General features: G+C 38.5%; 1 protein-coding gene across 4 annotated transcripts in view; it reads left to right on the top strand.

The window, feature by feature from the left end:
* Nucleotides 1–10,000, top strand: part of notum.L (notum, palmitoleoyl-protein carboxylesterase L homeolog) — a 127,378-nt gene that overhangs the window by 37,588 nt on the left and 79,790 nt on the right. Inside the window, exon 1 of one of the 4 annotated variants that reach the window (XM_041575624.1) lies at nucleotides 2,906–2,980. The exons of the other annotated variants lie outside the window; for them this stretch is intronic. The gene's annotated coding sequence lies outside the window, so the exon portion shown is untranslated. Of the gene's footprint in view, nucleotides 1–2,905; nucleotides 2,981–10,000 lie in introns of those variants that run through there. 4 annotated transcript variants of the gene reach the window in all.

The raw sequence follows: 10,000 nt of genomic DNA, 5'->3' as shown, positions 1-10,000 counted from the left end.
TTAATCTTTTTTGTGCGTTTCACCCTGCTGTTATATCCTTCCCCATGTGCCTTTTAGATTATATCACTGGCCAATAGATTTGAGCACTTTCACTGACACCTGTATGGTTGCCTAGCAACAGATTTTGGCGCCATTTCAAGGCTTTATTACCTCTGGGCGGTTGTGGGTGCTGGATGTTTGTTTGTTTTTGCTCCTGACGAAGATCCCTGTGGGGGATCGAAACGTTGAGGCTTAATAATAAAACATTTTTTGTTTTTTCACTAAAACCCTGTGAGTGCCGCAATCCTTTTTCACTGCTTATTTCCCATGCTGGCACCCAGGTATTAATTTTGTCTACGGAGTGCACCATTCCTTTGGTTATATATATATATGTGTGTGTATATATATGTATGTATGTATGTATGTATGTATGTATGTATGTATGTATGTATGTATGTATGTATGTATATATATATTTATATATATATATATATGTATATGTGTGTATATATATATATATATATATATGTGTGTGTATATATATATATATGTGTGTGTATGTATATATATATATATATATATATATATATATATATATATATATATATATGTATATGTGTGTATATATATGTGTGTGTGTGTATATATATATATATATATATATATATATATATATATATATATATATATATATATATATATATATATATATATATACATATGTATTATTACTAAACAAAGATAAATACAACAAATCCACATTTATGTTAAAACCCCCTGTTAGGCAAACCACAAGGTTAAAATTAAAATCATGTATTTTGTAACACTTGTTAGTCTTTCATTGCAACTCTCTGTCATACACAGCACAAATTGTTACTTATGTAACAAATACCAACAATTGAGTAAAGATCAAAGGTCTGTCTTAGGAACCCCTCAATAGCGATAACTAAATTACAATCTATCTTTACTTACATACAGGTGTAGTGGACCAGGTGTTCCCAGACGGTCTAATTTTCATTGTATAGATATAAATGAGATATTATCTTAAGTGACATGCCTATTAGCTTAGCCGTTAACCCATCAGTGTTAGGCCGAAATAGCCTGTGACTCTTCATTGTTGGGATCCCAAATTCTCCAAAAAAATTGTCAATTATTATCAATTATTACGTATGGTGATAAATAGGTGAAATATACAAATAAAGTGTATCAAACCTGTCTAGAAATCAGGCAATTTATGTGCTAAACAAGTCCCGACATAAAATATAAAGTAATAATAAAATAGAATCAAAGTACAAATCTGAAAAATAAAAAAAACATATATATATATATATATATATATATATATATATATATATATGGTCCCAACAGGGACCGAAACGTCGGTGATACATATGTCTTAAATACAACTTTTTTCCATATTCAAAGACCCTTGGTGCTGTTTTTTCTTGATTGGATTATACACTAATTACATCCGTGCACAGGGGCAGCCACAGCATGGCTTATCTGATATGAGGTGCTGTCTGTTACGAAAATCTGTATATGGCAAAGACTTTGCTTCAATTGATGTGCACCCACTCAGTTCAGATTGCAAATATTCGTGACTGTTTGTTCAATACACTTTACTTCAAAGATGGAGTCTGAGACAACTATCACGGATGGATACAGACCGTATACCTCAGAGGAAGTGAATCTTATCCTGTTCCCTGAAACCTTTCAAGAGACTTTTGGTAACCTTGGCCCTCGTGAAAATTTCACGAATTATTACGGATGAAAAGGAGAGAGGTGGATTTGCAACTACACGGGGTTTCGCTGTCGGAATACTATCGAGAGAGACAAATCCCTAGGGGGGTTCCCTAGGGTTGGCCACACGAATGTGGACTTTTGCAACAAGTGGTGTGCAGCACTGGATCGCTGCTCACTTGAATTAATGCTATTGGTGATAGAGGAAACAGGACGTGAGTTGAGGAGCACGAGAGGTGAAATACACAGATTTGAAGCGACTATAGCCAGCGATAAAGAGACAGATTGGCTCAAACGTTTACATGATCAGGTTTCCCAATACAAAAGTGACATACGTTTAAACGATCTAAGCGGCTGCGGGTCCAACAGGACTATAAGGAAAACGGCGTCTATCGTTGGAGATACGGGGGAATCCAAAGCGCAGACCGGCGTTCCAGAAACCACGTAAGCCTGCAGGCTATCAATCAAGCAGCGGAAATTCAGAGGGAGACGCAGAGGGAGCTCAAGCGCAAACGCAGCAGACCAGCGTTTTTTTAGAACAAGGGAACGCCGAGGCAGTATAACCCGGAGGGCACTGCACCGACGTGGCGGCAGAAAGCCTAAAAACAGGAGTATCAGCAAGCAAGCCACCCCGTCGGGGGGGGGCGGGTGACCAGGATCAAGTAGTCATTAACATCTCGGAACATGAATTAACAGCAAGGGAGGTAAGACTTTTATCTAAAGGGCTTACATTTGTCGCCACTGCAAAGAGTCGGACATTTGACATGATAGTGGACAATTATAAATTTACACGGAGACTACGGCTAAAAGAATATTTTTCCACTACTGATGAACAAGCACAGGGGGATTTAGGCTCAGAGGGCAGTAAATTTAAATTGAAAGTACATTTGACCCGGCCACAAACAATGCTTCACTCAAAACCTTTACTAGGATTATTAATGAACAAACACAACAAACAACGAACTGTGTTAAATACAGGGATAATTTGACTTGGGATGATAGGAAAGTGCTTAAGGATTTGATTGATAATCGTGACATTATAATCAAGCCGGCTGACAAGGGAGGAGCGGTGGTTGTGCTAGATTATAAATATTACCGCCAGGAAATTTTACAACAGCTATCGGATGCATCTTGTTACCAATTATTAATGTTTGATCCGACTTCTAAATTCCAGCTACAGTTGAAGAAAATATTGGACCAGGCGGTTTTACATCACTGGATTACGGAACAAGAAAGGAATTACCTATACGTGGAACAACCGGTAAGGCCAGTGTTTTATACTTTACCTAAGGTTCATAAAAACCTCACACACCCGCCAGGAAGACCTATCATAGCTGCGAGAGGGTCATTGAGAGAATGCATAGCTATGTATGTAAACGTATGGCTTCAACCCATGGTTCAGGGATTAAGTACATACCTGAGGGACACAAATAACTTCCTAAAGTTGGTGGATAGTATATCATGTGGGCAAATGGACTTTTTTATGGATGTAAAATGTCTGTATACTTGCATTCCTCATATACAAGGTCTGGAGGCAGTAAGGGAACTTTTAAGGAATTATGCTCAATATGATGGCCCACCGATTGAATTCCTAATCTCCCTGCTTGAATTTATCCTATACAAGAACTCTTTTATGTTTTAGGATAAATTCTATATCCAATTAACAGTTACATGTACAAATATGAATATGATAACATTTTAAGTCATCCCATGTTTTCGTCGATTTGGTGCATACTACAGGCGCTACATCGACGACCTTCTCTTTGTATGGTATGGGTCCTCAGAGGAATTGATTAAATTCACTAATGATCTGAATTCGTTGCCCACTCCGGTCAAATTAACTGTACACTTTGACAAGGAAATGATTGATTACTTTTATGTCGCGGTTTATAAAGATAAAAGTGTAAATAAGTTGCAAACTAAAATTTATCAGAAGTTGACTGATAGGAACACATTGCTCCAGTACAATAGCAGTCATCCCAGGCACTTAATTCACTCATTACCGAGATCACAAATGCTTCGGGTTGTAAGGATAACGAGTAAGATGGAGGAACAGAGAAATGAGCTTGAGTTGATGTCCAAACGGTTTTTGGAACGAGGTTACCCGGAACAGATCATATTTCAGACTAAAGAATGGGCCCTTTCTTTGGATAGGGGCTACCTTACTCCAGAAAGGCATTGAAACTGGAGATAAGGCTAAAAATGATTTGTTCTATATGTGTACATATGGCCCCTGTACCTCATCAGTTAAAAAATCCCTTACACAGTTTTGGCCTTTGATTAGCACAGATCCAGAGATGTCCAAACTAGTGAGTAAAAAGCTACGATTTGGGCACAAACGGAACAGAAATTTGAAAGAAATATTGTCACCAGCAGATCCAGCAAGCAAATATACACAGTCAACAGGACCGGGGTGTACAAATGTAACAACTGTGTGATGTGCAATACACTTATATTAGGTGATAAATTTTACCATCCACACAATGGAAAATCCTACAATATTTGGCAGACATTACCGTGTCAAACCCAAAATGTTGTGTGCATTATTAAATGTCCTTGTGGGATGCTGTACTGTGGAAAAAACACAAGGCAATTGAAGGATAGAATCAGCATGCACCGTTCTACTATACGGGCAGCATTAGACCCGAATTATGCTAACAAAAAGGTGAAGCAGGACATTTCCAAGCAACCGCACAACACTGGTTAAATGCACACCATCCAATTGCCTCATTCAAATGCATGCCTATAGACTTTGTGAAAATACCTCGTAGGGGGGGGGGCGATGTTGATCAGTTACTGCTACAAAGGGAGGCTTTCTGGACTTTTGAATTGGGATGTGTTTCCCCTAAAGGAGTAAGCTCTACACTACAGTTAAATGGCTTTTTGAACAAAATATAATGTCTCTCACTGAAGGGTTTATGAAACAGTGTTACAACCTTTATCTGAAAAATCTAATCTAAATTACTCATGTTGAATAGATCGTATCTAAAGTTAATGTCGTTGTTACCACATAGTTATACAACAGATTAGAGACAATATTAGTCTAAATCAGACTGTCCAACTGGCGGCCCGCGGGCCGGACCCCCCCTCATGTGGCCCTCCACATCAAATTCTTTCTGCTGTGTTTGTTTACCACATGTAAACTTTAAAAGGTATCACTACAGAGATTAACTGGCCCCTGCATTGTCTAAACATCAAATTCAGACTAATTCCCTGCATTGTTCACACCTGTGATCCCCCTGCATTGTTGACACTTGTGACACCTCTATTGTTAACTCCCCTAAATCCCTGTACTGTTCACACCTGAGACCCAGACTGAAACTGCCCACATTGTTCTCCTGTTCACACTTTATACAAAATGCTAATGGGGCACCAGCACTGTGTCACTGTATGTAGTACATATTAGACTGGTCCTGATTCCTGTCTCCTGCTCTGTTCTGCCTGCTCCTGTGTGTGTCATACCTTGGTATTTGTTCTGGGGGTTTGTTAGCATTTGCAAATTATTGTTAGTGGCCCCTAAGGTGTTTAATCATATGCTGGGGTACTGTATTATACACAGGGGAGGAGGAGACATATGGATTTATGGGTATGTCTTATATGATTTAGCTTTTTTCACATATAAGTGACATCCTTGCCAGGGCAGGCACACGGTAGTTTGGCACCCTAGGCAAGAGCTTCACTCAGTGCCCCTTGTCCTGCATTACCATTTCCCTCCTTACAATTATGGTTTTTAAATAAAGAGAGCAAGAAAATCTACAACACTTTTTCATTTATATTACTGCCCCCTGTACCTGTGCAAGCAAGCTCAGCAGCCATTCATCATACAGCCCTCCTGCAGCCATCATATTGCCCCCAATCTTTACCTGTGTCAGCAGCAGCCAAAAATACTGTAAATCTGATCACATCATATTGCCTCCCCAAGTATTTATGTACCCGTGCCAGCGCCCTGCCCAGCAGCAACAGCAAACATATGGGCCCCAAATCTGTACCTGGCTGTGCCAGCAGGAAGCTTCGAACTTTCACATTAATAGAAAGAAAGTCTTCAGTTCAGTGCAACTGTGCAAGACTGAGAGCAGTGAAAGTGAGCCACATCAATCAGGCCGCCAGCTCTCTGCCTCTCTCTGTCATCACATCACTGACATCATTGACGCATGTACGCACATCGCGGTGCACCGCACAGAAGGAGCTATTACTTGCCGTCAAGAGGGAGAAGGGGAAGGAGATGGATTCCACCCAACTGGGTGACCATGATTACTGAAACAAATTATTAAATAAACGCTTGAAAAAAGTGCGCCCCTCAATGATGGTGCCCTAGACAGCCGCCTAATCTGCCTACCCCTAGTTCCAGCCCTGATCCCTGCAGTGAGCACCAACCATTTGGTTTTTTGGTGTGCTATTAATGTGGACATGGTATTGCGGTAACATGGGTGTGGTTTAAAGTGGGTGTGGTCTAAACACAGGGAGTGGCTAAAGCTGGCCATATTTCAGGTACAAGAGGGGGGTTGTGGGTGCACTCCTAAGGCCATATAAAAATATATATAAATACAATAATCCCCTGTCTAAAAAAAGAAAAACAGGGTTTTTTGTTACAAAGTTATGATCATAAAATTGGTAAGCCGCCATACCACGTCAAGGTAAACCCCATACGGCGGTCCCTAACCTGTTTACCTGTGATCAAAATTTAAAACCTTGGTTTCAATCTGGACTAGATCCTCCCCCACCACCTGCATATGCGGCTTTTGTAGGGGAGACTGCCCAGACCAACGCCCATTTAAAAAAAAAAAATAATTAAATGTGATTGTGAAGAGACTATAATGAAGGAAAAGTAAAGTTGTATATATAAGTGCACACTTGTGTGTGTGTATGTGTGTGAGTATAAGTATAAGTACAGGTGTGAGTATAGATTTAGAGGGAGATGAAAAAGGAAAAGCTAAATGTGGAGTGTAATAGGTGTAATGTGTGTGGGTCTGTGCAAGTGTTACCTAGTGATAAGTGCAGCAAATTTTTGAGTATTGTCTAGTTTTCTTTCTCCTTTTTAAGAAAATTTTTTAGTGGGGGTTATTTATCTTACACTTTACACAATGGGTTTGATAAATGTACAATAACATTTTTTGATTATGTACACACATACTTGAGATTTAGTGACTAAGGGGAATTTAGTAGCTGCATTGGTCACATTTATTAATGAGTTACTTACATTGGGTTTTGATTAACTGATTGACACATTACTGGGGATCGTTTATTTTCATATGCTTTAATGCATATATATATATATATATATATATATATATATATATATATATATATGTGTAAAGATTGGCACGAACAAGTCAGCTTCCGTAGTGATCACACATCATAATTATGGTGATTATTGTCAAATTGATAGACTGTAACGAGGAACACACGTTGGAGGAGTATAAAAGATAAAAGTTGTCTACAATGCAGGAACGGGACATTGATCCAGTGGCTTAGGGAACAAAGCGGTTACAGCGACTTCTCAGCCGTAAATTGAGTGAGTGAATGCGATAGAGGAGTAATTTATCAGCATAAGTGATGGAAAGTACTTCAGAACAGGCCTGTTAACTTATCTCAAGTTTATGATACATTTGTTACAATATTGTTTTAAGCTGTGCTAAGAAAGTTACAATATTATTTTAAGCTGTGATAAGCAAGTATGTTGAGACAGCAAATTGAACATGATATATATAGTGAATAAAGTACCCCCTCTTGTAAATATAAGGATATTATAAGTTACCGAGGAGATTCATGACCATATAAAAACACGAGGCCGAAGGCCGAGTGTTTTTTATACAGGTCATGGAACTCCGAGGTAACTTCTAATATCCTCATATTTTACAACTGGGGGTACTTTATTTATTATAATACACAAATTTCAATGAGTCGTGACAGAAATGACATCAGAACTCACCGTTTATAACTGATGACATCAGAACTCACCGTTTATAAGGATATAATTTACAGGATATTCATGGCTTTTGTGTATTATATATATATATATATATATATATATATATATATATATATATATATATATATATATATATATATATATATATATATATATGTGTGTGTGTGTGTATATGTGTGTGTATGTATGTGTAGTATATATATATATATAGTATTTGGATGGGTGGCACACCGCTTCTCAACTTCACCCAGTTGCACGGTTAAAGTATTACATATGCACTCTCAAATGAACCAGCAACACAGGGATATTTTTCAAAAGTAGAAAGTGTATTTAGTGAAGCATGTTCCAGCCAGGCCTTGAGAAAGGTCCCAGTAGGGACCGAAACGTTATGTTGGCTGGAACATGCTTCACTAAATACACTTTCTACTTTTGAAAAATATCCCTGTGTTGCTGGTTCATTTGAGAGTGTGTGTGTGTGTGTATATATATATATATATATATATATATATATATATATATATATATATATATATATATATATATATCTATAGACCTTCCTGAGGACGGCCCGAGTTATGGCGCCGAAACGTCGAGAATAAAATACAACTTTTTTCACTTAAAAGCCCTTGGAGTGCGGTCTGTTTTTGATATTTAAAATGTTTGTTTTGACCAGCACCTAGGCAATTTGTCAGACTGTTGTGAGTGCACCAGGTTGGATACAGGTATATATATATATATATATATATATATATATATATATATATATATATATATATATATATATATCTATATATATATATATCAACAAAATGGAGTGGAGATTAACCCTGGTCTGTGACCTAGTCCGAAGGACAAATTATATATATATCAAAAAAGTCCAGACAACTTGCTTGTGCATCAAAAAAAGGTTTTTATCAAGCAAGTAATAAGTACAACGTTTCGAAGCTCCCGCTTCTTTATCAAGCAATGAAGATTTAAATGACATCACATCCTTTTAAAGCTATCAGTTCAAGCCACTCCCATACGTGGGATGTGGTTAACCATGCAGTACACATAGACCAATGACCATACAATGAAACAATATAGTATAACTATGTTAATTGGACCATAATAGCAAGAACGTGTAACAAAAAGAAACATATTGGTCAAGGATAACAATGTGTAAAATGTAACAAGAAGTTATAAAGGTTATAAGGACTATACGTGATGACATATTCAATTAGCCCCAACCTCCCAAGGTAAATATATTACAGAGGTTAATAACAATCACATGAAAGCATATAGATCATACTCTCTGTTAAGCCCCTTTGGGGACAATGTTTGCAGTGTGTGTATCCAAAATTTTTCTCTTTTTTGGAGTTGTAGGAGTCTATTGCCCCCCCGGCGAGGGGGGGGCAATAGACTCCAAAACAAGAAATCTGAGGGTAGCCACGGAATGTCGTGCTGAGTGGAAATGGGCTGGTACTGGTAGTTTTAATACCTCCTTTCTTATCGTGGATTTATGTTGACTGATACGGTCTCGTATGGGTTGAACTGTCTCCCCAACATATGCAAGCCCGCAGGGGCACTTAAGCATGTAGACCACATATTCAGTATCACAGGTAAAATGACCCCGCAATTCAAACTTCTTTCCTGTATGTGGGTGGGTAAATGCATTAGTGCGTATGACACTTGAACACTGATTACACCTGCCACATGGAAACATACCATTTGTCAGTGGTGCTAAGACCCTTTGTGTATTAACCCGTTGGGTACCCAAATCGGCTTTCACTAGCCTATCTCTGAGGTTTTGTGGCCGTTTATAGGACAACAATGGAGGTTCCTGGAATTCTGGGATATCCGGGTATGCTGTGCGTAGTAAGGGCCAATGTTTGTAAATTACATGGTGAATTTTTCTAGTACAGGGATGGTAAGCATGTACAAATGGTATACGAGGACTTTTTGTCCTATCTGGTAATTTGTCCTGTATGGTGGACTCACGATCAAGTCCTTGCACACGCATCACCTCCTGTGCAAGCATCTGCCGTGGATACCCTCTTTGTTTGAATTTTGTGGACATCTCTGTCAAGCGGGAAGAGAGCCGTTCCTCCTCCATAACTATGCGTCTAACGCGTAGCATCTGCGATCTAGGGAGAGAGGAAATAGGTTATTACGGTCGGTGGGTTTAACATACAAATCGGTGTACAGGGATCTATCTCTCCGATATACAGTAGTGTCTAGAAACGTGACTGATTCTTCACTATGTGTTAAAGTAAACCCAATAGTTGGAATGCAAGAGTCTAGATAGGTTTTAAACTCCAGTAGGGATCCAACGTCACCCTCCAAACGACCAACAGATCATCGATGTACCGC

The sequence above is a fragment of the Xenopus laevis genome, chromosome 9_10L, assembly GCF_017654675.1.
Source record: "Xenopus laevis strain J_2021 chromosome 9_10L, Xenopus_laevis_v10.1, whole genome shotgun sequence".
NCBI lineage: Eukaryota > Metazoa > Chordata > Amphibia > Anura > Pipidae > Xenopus > Xenopus laevis.
Note: the sequence above shows the minus strand (reverse complement) of the source record. Positions and strands in the feature narration are given on the sequence as shown.